General features: G+C 48.2%; 1 protein-coding gene across 7 annotated transcripts in view; it reads right to left on the minus strand.

The window, feature by feature from the left end:
• Window positions 1–12,204, minus strand: part of USP21 (ubiquitin specific peptidase 21) — a 1,008,218-nt gene that overhangs the window by 891,941 nt on the left and 104,073 nt on the right. The window lies entirely within an intron of this gene.

Here is a 12,204-nt window from a genome sequence, read left to right on the forward strand (position 1 = left end):
ACCCGTTTTCCCCACACATCCCTTCCTGTAACGCTCATCTGGTATCCACGGGGACGTCACTCAGCCTGTTCTGACCTCTAACAACCTCAAACCCTTCCCTGGTGTCTACTCGAATGGAGACTGGGCCTCGTTTTCTTGGAAAGTGTGCTCTCCGTCCTGCTTTCAGCACAGGGGAGCGTTGATTGGTGCAGGCTCGTTGCTGCCTAGTTACTTCACTGGCAAGCGTCCGACAGGTAAGTATGAGTCTTTTGAACAGTTCTCTAACTTCGTTCCTTTCCTTCCTTAGATGATGGCCGGCATCTGGGGATGGCGAAGTGCTGCTGAGATGAGTAGCGCTGAAGGTGAGTGAGAGCGCGATGCGCCTCTTTCGTTTTTGTATTGAGCTGAGTTATTTTTGTGTGTGTTTTAGGTGCCGCAACGTTTTCAGCGTGGATGCCGGTTATGAAGAAGAAATGCAGCGAGTAAGCGCGGTATGCGGCGCCTCTAGATGTTTCCACGCTAACCTGGAGTGTCTTTTCCCTCTTGCAGATGGATGAGAAGTTCCGGAGACAGAGCTCCCCCAGAGCGCCTGGGATTCAGGTAAGCGTTTGAAGCTCGTACAGTCTTTAAAAATAAGCGAAGATTTGCTGAATGTTTACTAATGCCTTTTTTCTGTTCTTTTCCCTTTTCCTTAGGAAGCGGCCTGCTGGGATGGGAAGGACGCCGCCGAAGATGCCCGCAGAACAGAAGAAGCGATGAATGATGGGCAGAAGCGCTGCAAGCTAAGGCAGTTCCTAACAGTGTTCTTGTTCTTGCAGGAGCTGAGCGCAGAAGAAAGATGCAGGCCTACTGGAGACCGATCCGAACACAGCGTCATGCTGCAGGTGCAGAAAACACAAAGCATGTTTCTCAGCCTGGGCGTGGCTTAAATAGTCTCTGGGTATCCCAGTTGTCTCTGGGCTGAACCACACCCAAAAGACTAGACTGCACATGCAGTTCTGGGAACCGAAATATGTGGGGGCATCCATCTTGTCCCCATCAATGCACTACAAGTTCAATCCCCAATGTTATCCTATGGGAGTGAGTGAGTCTGGTGCCACAAGCGCCAAGTCTGACTCCAAGTGGGTCTTTGGAGGGATGGAGAGGCCCTTGAGGGCCATGTAGGTGATCGTGGCCTGGCTCCAGCCCGACATCTTGGAGGGCTGGGGACATGAGGGGCAGGAATCATGACACTTCCCATTCCTACGGGCAGCTGATTGGGTGAAAATCTGAAGAAGGCGGTGATCCCGAGGGTCCAGAGGGAAACAATGCGAACAGTGAGTGAAGAAAAAATTGAATGCTTTGGCAAACAATGTAGGCTTTAGAACAAGTAAAGGGAAAAGTTAACGGAGGAAGGAGGGAAAACAAAATATTTAGAAGCAGAGAAGACATATACATATATATATATATATATATATATATATATAAAGGGGATAATGACTCGAGAGTAATAATTGAGAAGTGAGAGGTTACCGGGGTATACACCTGAGAAGTAAGAGAATACCAGGGCTGACACCCGAGAAGTAAGAATACCAGTGTGGACACCTGAGAAGTGAGAGGATACCAGGGCAGACATCTGAGAAGTGAGAGGATTCGCCTTATTCCTGCGCTTTAATATAGCGACTAGAAGAAACGTGAACCCAGAGTCCCACATAATAGGGAACAACTAGACAACCACAACGTTTAAAGACGTTGTGAAAGGGGTTTGTTTAGACTCCATGTAGGGGTAATGATTAGAGGCAGAGATATTTGTGTCCAGCTGGTGTCTGTCTAGTCTGTTAAGTGTCTGCTTTACATGTTTGTTGTGACGTCATATGTGGAAAAAGATTTTTTGGGAGAACTGGTTAAACATTTTGCGCGATTCAATAGTTGAGACAGAATCGCACATGAATTGATGTTTTTTAAGCAAATTGGCAAAATAAAATTTAGTTAACAAAAAAGAAGAATTTGGATTGGAGCTTGCGATATTTGGTGCTCGCTCATATTGTTGGAAGTGTTGAAGTTGCATGAAAGCCTTGAAAAGTGTTATATAAAAGAGGAACGGAGACAGATTTAAGCATGGAAGACATTACTCCATTGGCACACTTATGCAAGCAACTGCCACAACACGCACCCAAGCTAAAGAAATACTGTACCAAGTGGGTTAAGGGTACTGCCCACAAGATGTTTATGCCGTGGCCACAGAATGGGTCTTTATCTAAAGCCGTCTTACAACACATGACAACATATTTGCATGCCACATATAAAGGCAAGAAGTTAGAAAAACTCCTTGCTCTTCTCGAGTTGTGGAAGATGTACCAACAGGGAAAGGAGGAAGAGCATCCAGCAGATTGGATACTAAATATATGCACATAGGAGGGAGAGACGCCTACCGCGCCACCTGCCCCGTCCGAAATGAAAACCGAAGAAAGGACAAGGGAATATACCCATTAAGGGAACTCAAAGCAGCCACGGGGTACAGCAACCCTGCACATGAGTCACCTACACATAGTGACGACAATCAAGGGAGAGAAAAGGATGGAAATATTACCTCCGTAGTCCCAAGAGACTAGGGGAGGCGCGATGATGAAAGAAAGGATCAGGCACAGACAAGTGCATCTCTCGACAAGGAGAGAGAAGGGAAGAGATGGAAAGGGAGCGCAGGCAGAACTGATGATAGCATTCGCAAAAGACGCATGGATGGGAGGACAGATTTTATTGAAGCTCTATGAGAAAGGAAGTGATGACGTAAGATCAAAAGAGAGGTTCGATGAGACACAGCGAAAGCAGAAGGAGATAAGAGACGAAAGGATAAGGAGGAAAGACAGACTAAGGCGAGAACAGCTATATCTCGAAGAGCAAGAAACACAGCTCGATCGCAACCCAAGAGCAGCCTATGATCAAGACAGGCGGAAACAAAGGTTAGAAGAAGAGCAAAGGGTACGTGAAAAAAGGATAAGGAGACGAAGAGATGAGGAAGCTCAAAGGGAAGATGAACGTAGAAATGAAGGGAGAAAGGAAGAAGAAAGGGTCAGAGAAGAGACGAAGAGGCGCAAAGAATTTGATGACGATATCAAGCGTAAATGTAGACAGAAAGCACGCAATCTCAAATATTTGGAGAGGGAAGTTAAAAAACCCGATCCAGATGTAGACTGGGAAGACATTGAGGAATTCTTTCCTGCGTACGATTCAGTACCAGGCACATCTATAGCAAATATTGATGATGACTTCGACACCCGAAGCATCGGAGAAATGATCGACAAAATATATGATGAAATGGTGCTAGAACAAATACTGCAAGGAGAGGGCGAGGACGAGCGCCTGGAAAGTACTCAGCTGTAAGACGCTGAGGAGCGCACATGAAGCAGTGGGAATCGAGAGCTATCCCTGGATAGATTAGAAATAAGCAGGGACAAGGAGGATACGAGAAGTTGCGTGAATTGGGGACAATGTCCGACTCCGAAAGGGAAGAGCACGAAGAACACAGGGAAGGGAGGCGAAATGAAAGGTGACTCCCAATGGAAAAAGAAACATGATGGTCAGACGCTAGTGAGTCTGCACCAAGAGCGTCAGAGTCCGCCACGTGACCTGACTAATATGAAGTAGCATCTCACGGGTAAAGGAGGGTGTCTTCACCGCCCTATTTAGACAGACTAAAGACACTGCCAGGTAGACGGCGATGCAGGAATATTACCCCTGCAGTAGGCAGGAAAACAGCAGGAGAAGAGAAAGAGGGCTGTGCATTCCAATTTCCACTACTAGAGAAAGGGGAGCAAGACCACAATATATTCCATGGCCACACATGAATCGAGAAAATGTGAAAAACAAGCTTCCAATGCTGACATCAGGAGCGGAAAATGGATACATGAGTTAGAAAAAAATGACAGGAGGAAACACGCTAGCTATAGGGGACATTAAAGGTCGCCTGATCGCCATACTTGGTGAGAGAGCAGACGATGTGTGGACATGGGCAGTTTACCCTGGCGTTACCACAATTAATACCGCGCATGATGAAGCACCATTTAACAGAGCAGCAGTATGGAAAGCGCTGCAAGTACTTTACCCAGACACTTCCGATATGGGAGCTATAATGACTCGAAAAATTATGGAGTCAGAAGATCCGTTGATTTATATACAGAGTTTCCAAGACGCGTGGGTGCTCAAAACGCATGAATCTTGGACGAAATGTATACCCGTATTTTATCATATATTGTGCCAAGGGTTACCAGAGCCGGTACAAAAACAGCTCAAGAAACTGGTGGGAATCGAAGCCAAGCGCTGGGCTGAAATACAATGGACTATTGCACATTATTGTAGACTGTTACAAGAAAAGAATCGCAAAAAGGAAGCAACTCGAAAGGGCGAGGAAGCGAAGTTGGTGCAAAAGAAATGATCAAAGTATGCTCTTGAAGGAGCCATGCTAACTAGCGTAGCTGAACAAAGCATACAGCAGGTGGCTCATCCACAGCACAATAATCAGAGCAATATATGATTCTATCCCAGGGGAAGAGGATTTAGAGGAAGAGGATGGCAGAGCAATCAGGGAGGTTTCAAAAATAATCAAGGAGGCTTTCAAAATATGCAAAATGGTAACCAAGATTTGGTAAATGGGCAAATGATTTGACCACCGTCAGTTTGTTGGCTGTGTGGAATAACAGGACATTTGGCGCGCACATGCAGAAATCAAGGCATGATGCAGAGCAGCCAAGGGACAGGAGCAGGCATGACAAGTCCACCTGCATGCTTACAGCAGGGTGGTGCACAAAATCACATGGTGCAACAGCAAGCACAAGGAGCGCAGCAAGGGGTGCAACCACAAAACATGGGGAATTTGCCACAAGGGCAATCCCAACAGGCACCGCTGCAACCATTACAGGTCATGAATTCCGGAATGGGAGGTAACAATGGGAATGGGGGAAATCCACCAGCCCCAGTGTGCCGACTTTGTATATAAACTAGGACAGCTCACTGGGAACCCTGATGTGTTCTATCCTATCGGTGACACCAGACCCCCATAGGGAACCTAGGGTGGATGTTGCTATAGGGAGTAAAGAATATTCCTTCCCAGTTGACACGGGTGCGACACGCTCGTGCATACGTGAAGACAAGTTTTCATTGTCCGGCGAGGCCATAGATACTCAGAGTTTTACAGGAGCTCACAGTAGAGTTCCTTTTACAGACGCACTCCCAGTCTCCATAGGAGAGTGCGAAATGAATGTAACTTTATTATATTCACGTCAAACCCCAGTAAACATTTTGGGTCGAGACCTAATGACAAAGTTGAACATGACAATTTCGTTCACAGAGGCGGGCATAGTTTGCTCCACTCCAGGAATGCACTTTTCAAGTGTATGCAAAATGATTAGGGCATACTCAGGACACAGCCATGAGGGCCATACCATTGGAGCCGGATATTTTCGCATATGGCATGCGTGTGCTTTTGGCAGGATTACTAGGCTTTGCAGACAGGGTCATGAGAACCCCCGTTGAGTTTTTATTCAGACCAAGGATCCCTACGCATGAGGAGGGACAAGTATTTCCCTTGACTATACACGCAGCAGCAGTGCGAGGGAAAGTAGTATTGGTTGACGGGTGCGATGATGAAGGTAGGCAATGGTGCACGATTATCGCCATCGAAGGAAGACATCGAAAGACTGAGGTCCCCGATGACGATCTGTTTGAAGAACAAGACGACACGGGAGGGACAATGATGGAAGTGAGTCTCACTTTTTGGGTAAAGATGATCAAAAGGAAGTTCCCCAGAGGATGATGTTGGCGCTACAACGTCCTGAATATTTTTATGATGATATGGCTAAAGTGCCTGTCCCAGTGTGGTCTACAGGACCCTATGATGTAGGCCTTTTGAAGGGGGTGGGAGAAGTGAAAATTAAACTAAAACCAGGAGCAATTTTAACGAGAGCCCAACAATATCCCCATGTCCAGAGAGGCAGATGAACAAGTTACTTCTTACCTTGTAACGTTCTTTCGACGGGATGTTCCTCCGACGTATTCCTCATCTTAGATATCTCCTTCCAGCTCTGCTGGCCTCGGAAAAATTTTTCTCTCTAAAGGGCGCTGCGTGTCGTCGTCCTCCGAGTCGATGTCCCTCGACAGCCGCCGTATCGACGTCGACGTCATCCTGCCTATAAAGGCCGCGCGCAGCGTCCGTTGCTCAGTTCCGTTTTGTAGCCCACAATAATACTTTCTGGACTAAACTAATCACCCTGAAGGAGCGTAAGATGCAACAACAAGGGAAGTAGAACTGCGGGGATGGTTGGGAGGGTCGATGAGGAATACGTCGGAGGAACATCCCGTCGAAAGAACGTTACAAGGTGTAAGAAGTAACTTGTTCTTCGAAGGGATTGCGTCCTCCGACGTATTCCTCATCTTAGATAGGCTCCCATAGCAGTATTCTATTATCGGAGGAGGGAGTACTGACTTCACGCTATCTTCTAGTGATGAATAAAATGCAGTACAGCCCTTCCAAACCTAGTCTCTTGACTGGAGGAGGAATCCAAATTGTAAAAACGTGTAAAGGTATGGACAGACGACCATGTAGCGGCCGCACATATGTCTTTACCCAGCACGCCTCTTTTGAGGGCCGATGAAGCTGCAATACCTCTGGTCGAATGAGCCCTAAGGTTTTGAGGGGGCTCTTTCCCTGCCAGTTTATAACATTCCAGAATGGTTAGAATGATCCATCTGGAAATGGTCTGCTTAGTTATTGGTAACCCCAGCTTGTGACCTGCGTAACCTACAAACAGCTGGTCTGCCTGTCTTATCCTGGCTAGTCTACTGATGTAAAAACGTAAAGCCCTCCTAGGGTCTAGCCTGTGTAACCTCTCTTCCTCTTTCCCCGGGTGAGGAGGAGGATAGAAAGATGGTAGGGTAATCTTCTGAGTGATATGGAATTCAGAAACCACCTTTGGGAGGAAATTAGGCTTCACTTGCAGGACAACTTTGTCTTTGTGAAATATTGTGTGAGGGGGTTTACAAGAAAACTTGTAATTCGCTCACCCTTCTAGCAGATGTAAGTGCTGTTAAATAAAACAGTTTTAAGGGTAAGGAATCTTAACGAACAAGAATGGAGAGGTTCGAAAGGTGTACCCATCAGGAAAGTTAGTACTAAGTTTAAATCCCATAGGGGAACTTGGAATGGTCTTGGGGGATAAACATTGGTTAACCCCTTTAGAAACTGTATTACCAAGGGTAATTTGAAATAGGATGGTTCTTCCGCAGTACGCTTAAAGATGGATAGCGTTGCGAGATAGCCCTTAATGGTGCCAACTTGAAGGCCTGAATTTGCCAACTATAGTAGGAAGGACAAAACCATTGGTGTACCACATGAAAAAGGGTCGATATTCTGTTCTCTATACCAGCTGCAAAATCTGTTCCAACGGCAGCGGTATAAAGACTTTGTTGCTGGCCTCCTTGCCGAAAGCAACACCTCCATAACATCATCAGGGAGGTCCCAATCCTTGTACCTCAGCCTTTCAGAAGCCAAGCGTGAAGGTTGAGGGTTTTGATGTCTGGATGGAGAACCTGACCTCCCTTCTGTGAGAGTAGGTTCTCTCTGAGTGGAAGTCGAATTGGAGGGCAGATGGACAAGTCTAGAAGGTCCGGGTACCACGTTCTCCTGGCCCAATCCGGGGCAATTAGGATCATGGTTCGCCGGAATCTTCTCAACCTCCTGATCATTTGAGGAATGACAGGGACCGGTGGGAACGCGTACAGAAGCGGAAACTCCCAGTCCACTATGAACGCGTCTCCCAGAGCTCCTCTCGGGGGAAATGCCCTTCAGCAGAACAGGTCGCATTTCCTGTTTAGGCTGGTGGCGAACAGATCTACCTGAGGGGTTCCCCAAAGGGCGAAGATCTCTTGAAGGACTTCCTGAGCTAGCTCCCACTCGTGGGAGACTGTGTTCTGCCTGCTCAGAGCGTCCGCTGTCAAGTTCTTCTCTCCGGCTAGGTGAACTGCCGATAGAGAGATTCCTTCTTGGATTGCCCAAAACCAGAGCTGCATCGCCTCTCTGCACAGGGGTAGTGATCCTACGCCTCCTCTTTTGTTGAGGTAATGCATGGCCACCGTGTTGTCCGTCATTATCAGGACGTTCTTCCCTTGTACAGCTGGCAGGAACGCCTTCAGCGCAAGTCTGATGGCTCTCAGCTCTAACAGGTTGATGTGTAGTCTGGACTCCGATGGAGACCAACGACCGCTGATGGTCAAGTCGTTGGCGTGGGCTCCCCACCCCGTGAGTGAGGCATCCGTGACTACTGTTATCTCCGGCCAGGGTTGCCAAAACTGTTCTCCTTTCAGAATGTTCTCCTGACAGGCCCACCACTGAAGGTCTCGAGCCACCCTGCCGGGAACCTGAAGAAGATCTGTCATTCTCCCTGAGAATTGTGACCACTGAGTCCTCAGTGCCCACTGGAGGGATCTCATTCTCAGGCGAGCCTCCGACATTAGGAAAATGCAGGATGCCATGAGGCCTAGCAACCTCAAAAAGTCGAAGGCTGGGAGACGTTGGGCATGTTGGAACTTGGTAACCATCTGTAGAATATCTTGAGCCCTCACCTCTGGTGGCGAGGCTTTTCCCAGGGAAGTGTCCAGGATTGCTCCTATGAACTGGAGTCTCTGCGATGGTATCATTTGTGACTTCTTTAAATTGAGGGAGAAACCCAGTCTGTGAAGGAAGTGGCACATGTGATTTAGCTGGATCTGAGCTTGTTCCGGAGAAACAGCCCTGATCTACCAATCGTCCAGGTAGGGGTAGACGTGAATCCCTTCCCCCCTTAGACTTGCAGCCACTACCGACATTAACTTGGTGAAGACCCTCGGGGCGGAGGTCAGCCCAAATGGCAGCACTCGAAATTGGTAGTGAGAGTTGCCAATTGCAAACCTCAGGTATTTCCTGTGTTTGAGATGGATAGGCACATGGAAATAAGCGTCCTGAAGGTCCAGAGATACCAATCAGTCCTGGAACTGAAGGGCCTGGAGGATGTGAGAAAGAGTGACCATCTTGAATTTGTCTTTTCTGAGGAATATGTTCAATTCTCGCAAGTCCAAGATGGGTCTCAGTCCTCCGTCTTTCTTTGGAATGAGAAAGTAAGGGGAGTACCAGCCCTTGTTCCTCTCCGCTACAGGTACCGGTTCTATGGCACCTTTCTCTAGCAGGTCCAAAATTTCCTGCAAGAGGAGCGGATCTGGAGCTTTCTGAGAACTGATCCCCGGTGGATGACTCGGAGGTATACGTAGGAAAGGCAGGCAGTAACCTTAGGCAACTGTTTCCAATGCCCAAGCATCTGACGTGATAGCCTGCCATACCGCCAGATGTTGAGTCAACCTGCCTCCTACAGGTGTCCTGTGAGGGAAGTCCTCAGAGTGGTTTTGGGGCGGCTGATGCAGATGCCGATGGTAAAGAGGCACCTGCTGTTACTGCGGCTTTTGAATATCTACCCCGTCCACCTCGGGTAGTTCTTCTTTGTCCCCTTTGAGCCGGTCGTCCTCTACCTCTTCGGAATGCGGAGTAGAAGCGAAAGGACTTGCCCCTCGCAGAGGTTCCTGTGGGACGAAAAGGAGTCTGACGGATTGCAGCTCCTAGGGATTTTGCTGCTGCTTTTGAAGTTTGCAGTTTCTCTAAACTGTCATCCGCCTTTTTCCCGAACAAAGAAGAGCCATCGAATGGCATGTTCAAGAGCCTGGCTTGCACATCTGGGGCAAAACCAGACTTTCTCAACCAAGCGAATCTCCTGGTTGATGTACTTGCCGCCATTGCTCTGCTGATACTGTCGGCCGAATCAATGCCCATCTGGAGGGATTCGCACATAGCGTCTTTACCGTCCTGTATAATATTCAGGAACGCATCCCTTTCCTCTCCCTCCGGGATACAGTCAGCCGCTGTAGAAGCACACTCCCAAAGTGTATGGCTGAACCTAGCAAGGGTGCAAGTAGCATTAACAGATTTTAACGCCATGCTACATGCTGAAAAGACTTTCTTTGCCATAGCATCATATTTTTTACCGTCCCCGTCCTGTGGGACGGTAGGATAAGCCGTCTTGACATCGGTAGAGGAAGCTGCCTGTACCACCAGACTTTCTGGGGATGGGTGTTTAGACAAAAACTCCGGGTCTGTAGAAGATACCCTGTACTTTGTAGACAGTTTTTTATTTACTGCTGGTACTACATCTGGGGTTTCCCAGTTTGTCATGATCTTCCTCTGAAGAGCTTTATGAAAAGGCACCACAGGATCCTCCTGTGGGCCTTTGTCAAGAATATCCGTGAGGTCATCTTGTTGGAAAGATTGTGAAGGTGCAGACCACCCCATGAACTCTGTGATCCTGGCCATTAAGGCTCTATAGGGGGTTTCAGCATGCTCCCCCGGGTCTGGCCTAGCAAACTCCACCTCAGGGGAAGTGTCTAACCCACTTGCCTCATGTAAGGAATCATGAAGAGCCTTTAACCTACGTTCTTCAGAGGAAAATTCCTCTCTAATTGGGGTTACAGGTCCCTGCAACTCAAATGTGTCTTCCTGTTCAGACAATTCACCCTCTTCGAAAATTGAGGACATAGTTCTCAATTGTTCTGAACTCATAAAAGGAGTAAATCCCATTTCCAAGGCAGAGGGTGCCGAACTTGTCATTATCGGTCTCGAAAACGTCGATGTCGTCGACGCCGAAGGCTTTGAGCGTGGCGTCGAAAACAAAGACGGAGGCCTCGAAGACCTCGACAGAATTGGAATTCTACTCGACAATCTCGAAGCCATCGACGTCGAGGACCTGGGGATAGTCACTGGGTGTGTCGTAACCGTGACTTTTCTTGCCGTCGACGCCGGTGTCGAAGCTGGCGTCGAGTCGACAGACCCGTGTGTCGAAGGTCCCTTCGACAACGGCGTCGAAGACATCGACCTCGGCGTCGACGGAACCCTCGTTGCCGGCGTCGACGGAACCTTCGAGGAAGGTTTGGAGGTCATAATCCTACTCGAGAGGTTTCCTTCGCCGGGTACTGCGACTCGCGGCGTTTTTGACCAGAGCATCGCTCTCGGCAGTCTTCGAGGGGGTCGAGGCCGCTTTCTCGAAGACGCTCATCATATTTTTGCGGAATTCCTCCCATTCAGCCCGGGAACTATGTTTCGTGGGGCAAGGGATTCTTTTTGGTGAAACAGAGGAAGAGGAAGACGGAGAAGGGGATCTTCGACGTCTCCTCTTCGAGTGCTTCGATCTCGAGGAGTGATGAGACCCACTTCGAGACCTGGAGCGCGAATGGTGACGAGGAGACGAGTGTCTCGACTTCGTCGACGAAGAAGAAGAAGCTTTAAAAGTCTTACCTTTCTCCAGCTTCCCCCTACGCTCCTTCAGGGCCTTAGCTATCATGGACATACAGTCCTCGCATTTCGAACAATGGTGTTCATCTCCCAAACACCACAGACAAACTCTGTGAGGGTCAGTCAACAACATCTTTTTCCCACAATCTCGGCATTTTTTGAAGCCGGATCGAGGAGTTGTTGGTTCCGACGAGGAAGCCATCGAGTACGGATCGAATGACTCGAGGTAAATAGGATTAATCTGACTAAGAACTGAGCAACGGTATTCCGAGGCACTGAGTAAGCACGGAAAAACGGAACTGAGCAACGGACGCTGCGCGCGGCCTTTATAGGCAGGATGACGTCGACGTCGATACGGCGGCTGTCGAGGGACATCGACTCGGAGGACGTCGACGCGCAGCACCCTCTAGAGAGAAAAAAATTTCCGAGGCCAACAGAGCTGGAAGGAGATATCTAAGATGAGGAATACGTCGGAGGACACAATCCCTTCGAAGAAGGGATTTCTAAGACAATTTCCGCCATGATGGAGCAGGGCATTTTAGTGACGTCAGCGTCACCATGTAATACGGCAGTTTATCCTGTCAAGAAATCAAAGGGAGGGTCTTGGTATTTAATTCAGGATTTACGACTAATAAACGATATTGTTGAGGCCGAGTTCCCTTTAGTCCCTAACCCGGCTACAATCCTATGTAATATACCCAATGACGCAAAATATTTCACGGTGATTGACTTAAAAAATGCCTTCTTCTCGATCCTGTGGCATCACGACTCACAAGATCTGACGTCATTCACGTTCAGACAAATGCGTCTGAAAAGCACGAGGCTACCACAGGGGTACTGTGAGTCTCAATCTATCCTTAACAGAGTTCTACAGATGGACTTAAGCA

The sequence above is a fragment of the Ambystoma mexicanum genome, chromosome 1p (genome assembly GCF_040938575.1).
Source record: "Ambystoma mexicanum isolate Mex_15411 chromosome 1p, UKY_AmexF1_1, whole genome shotgun sequence".
Taxonomy (NCBI): Eukaryota; Metazoa; Chordata; class Amphibia; order Caudata; family Ambystomatidae; genus Ambystoma; species Ambystoma mexicanum.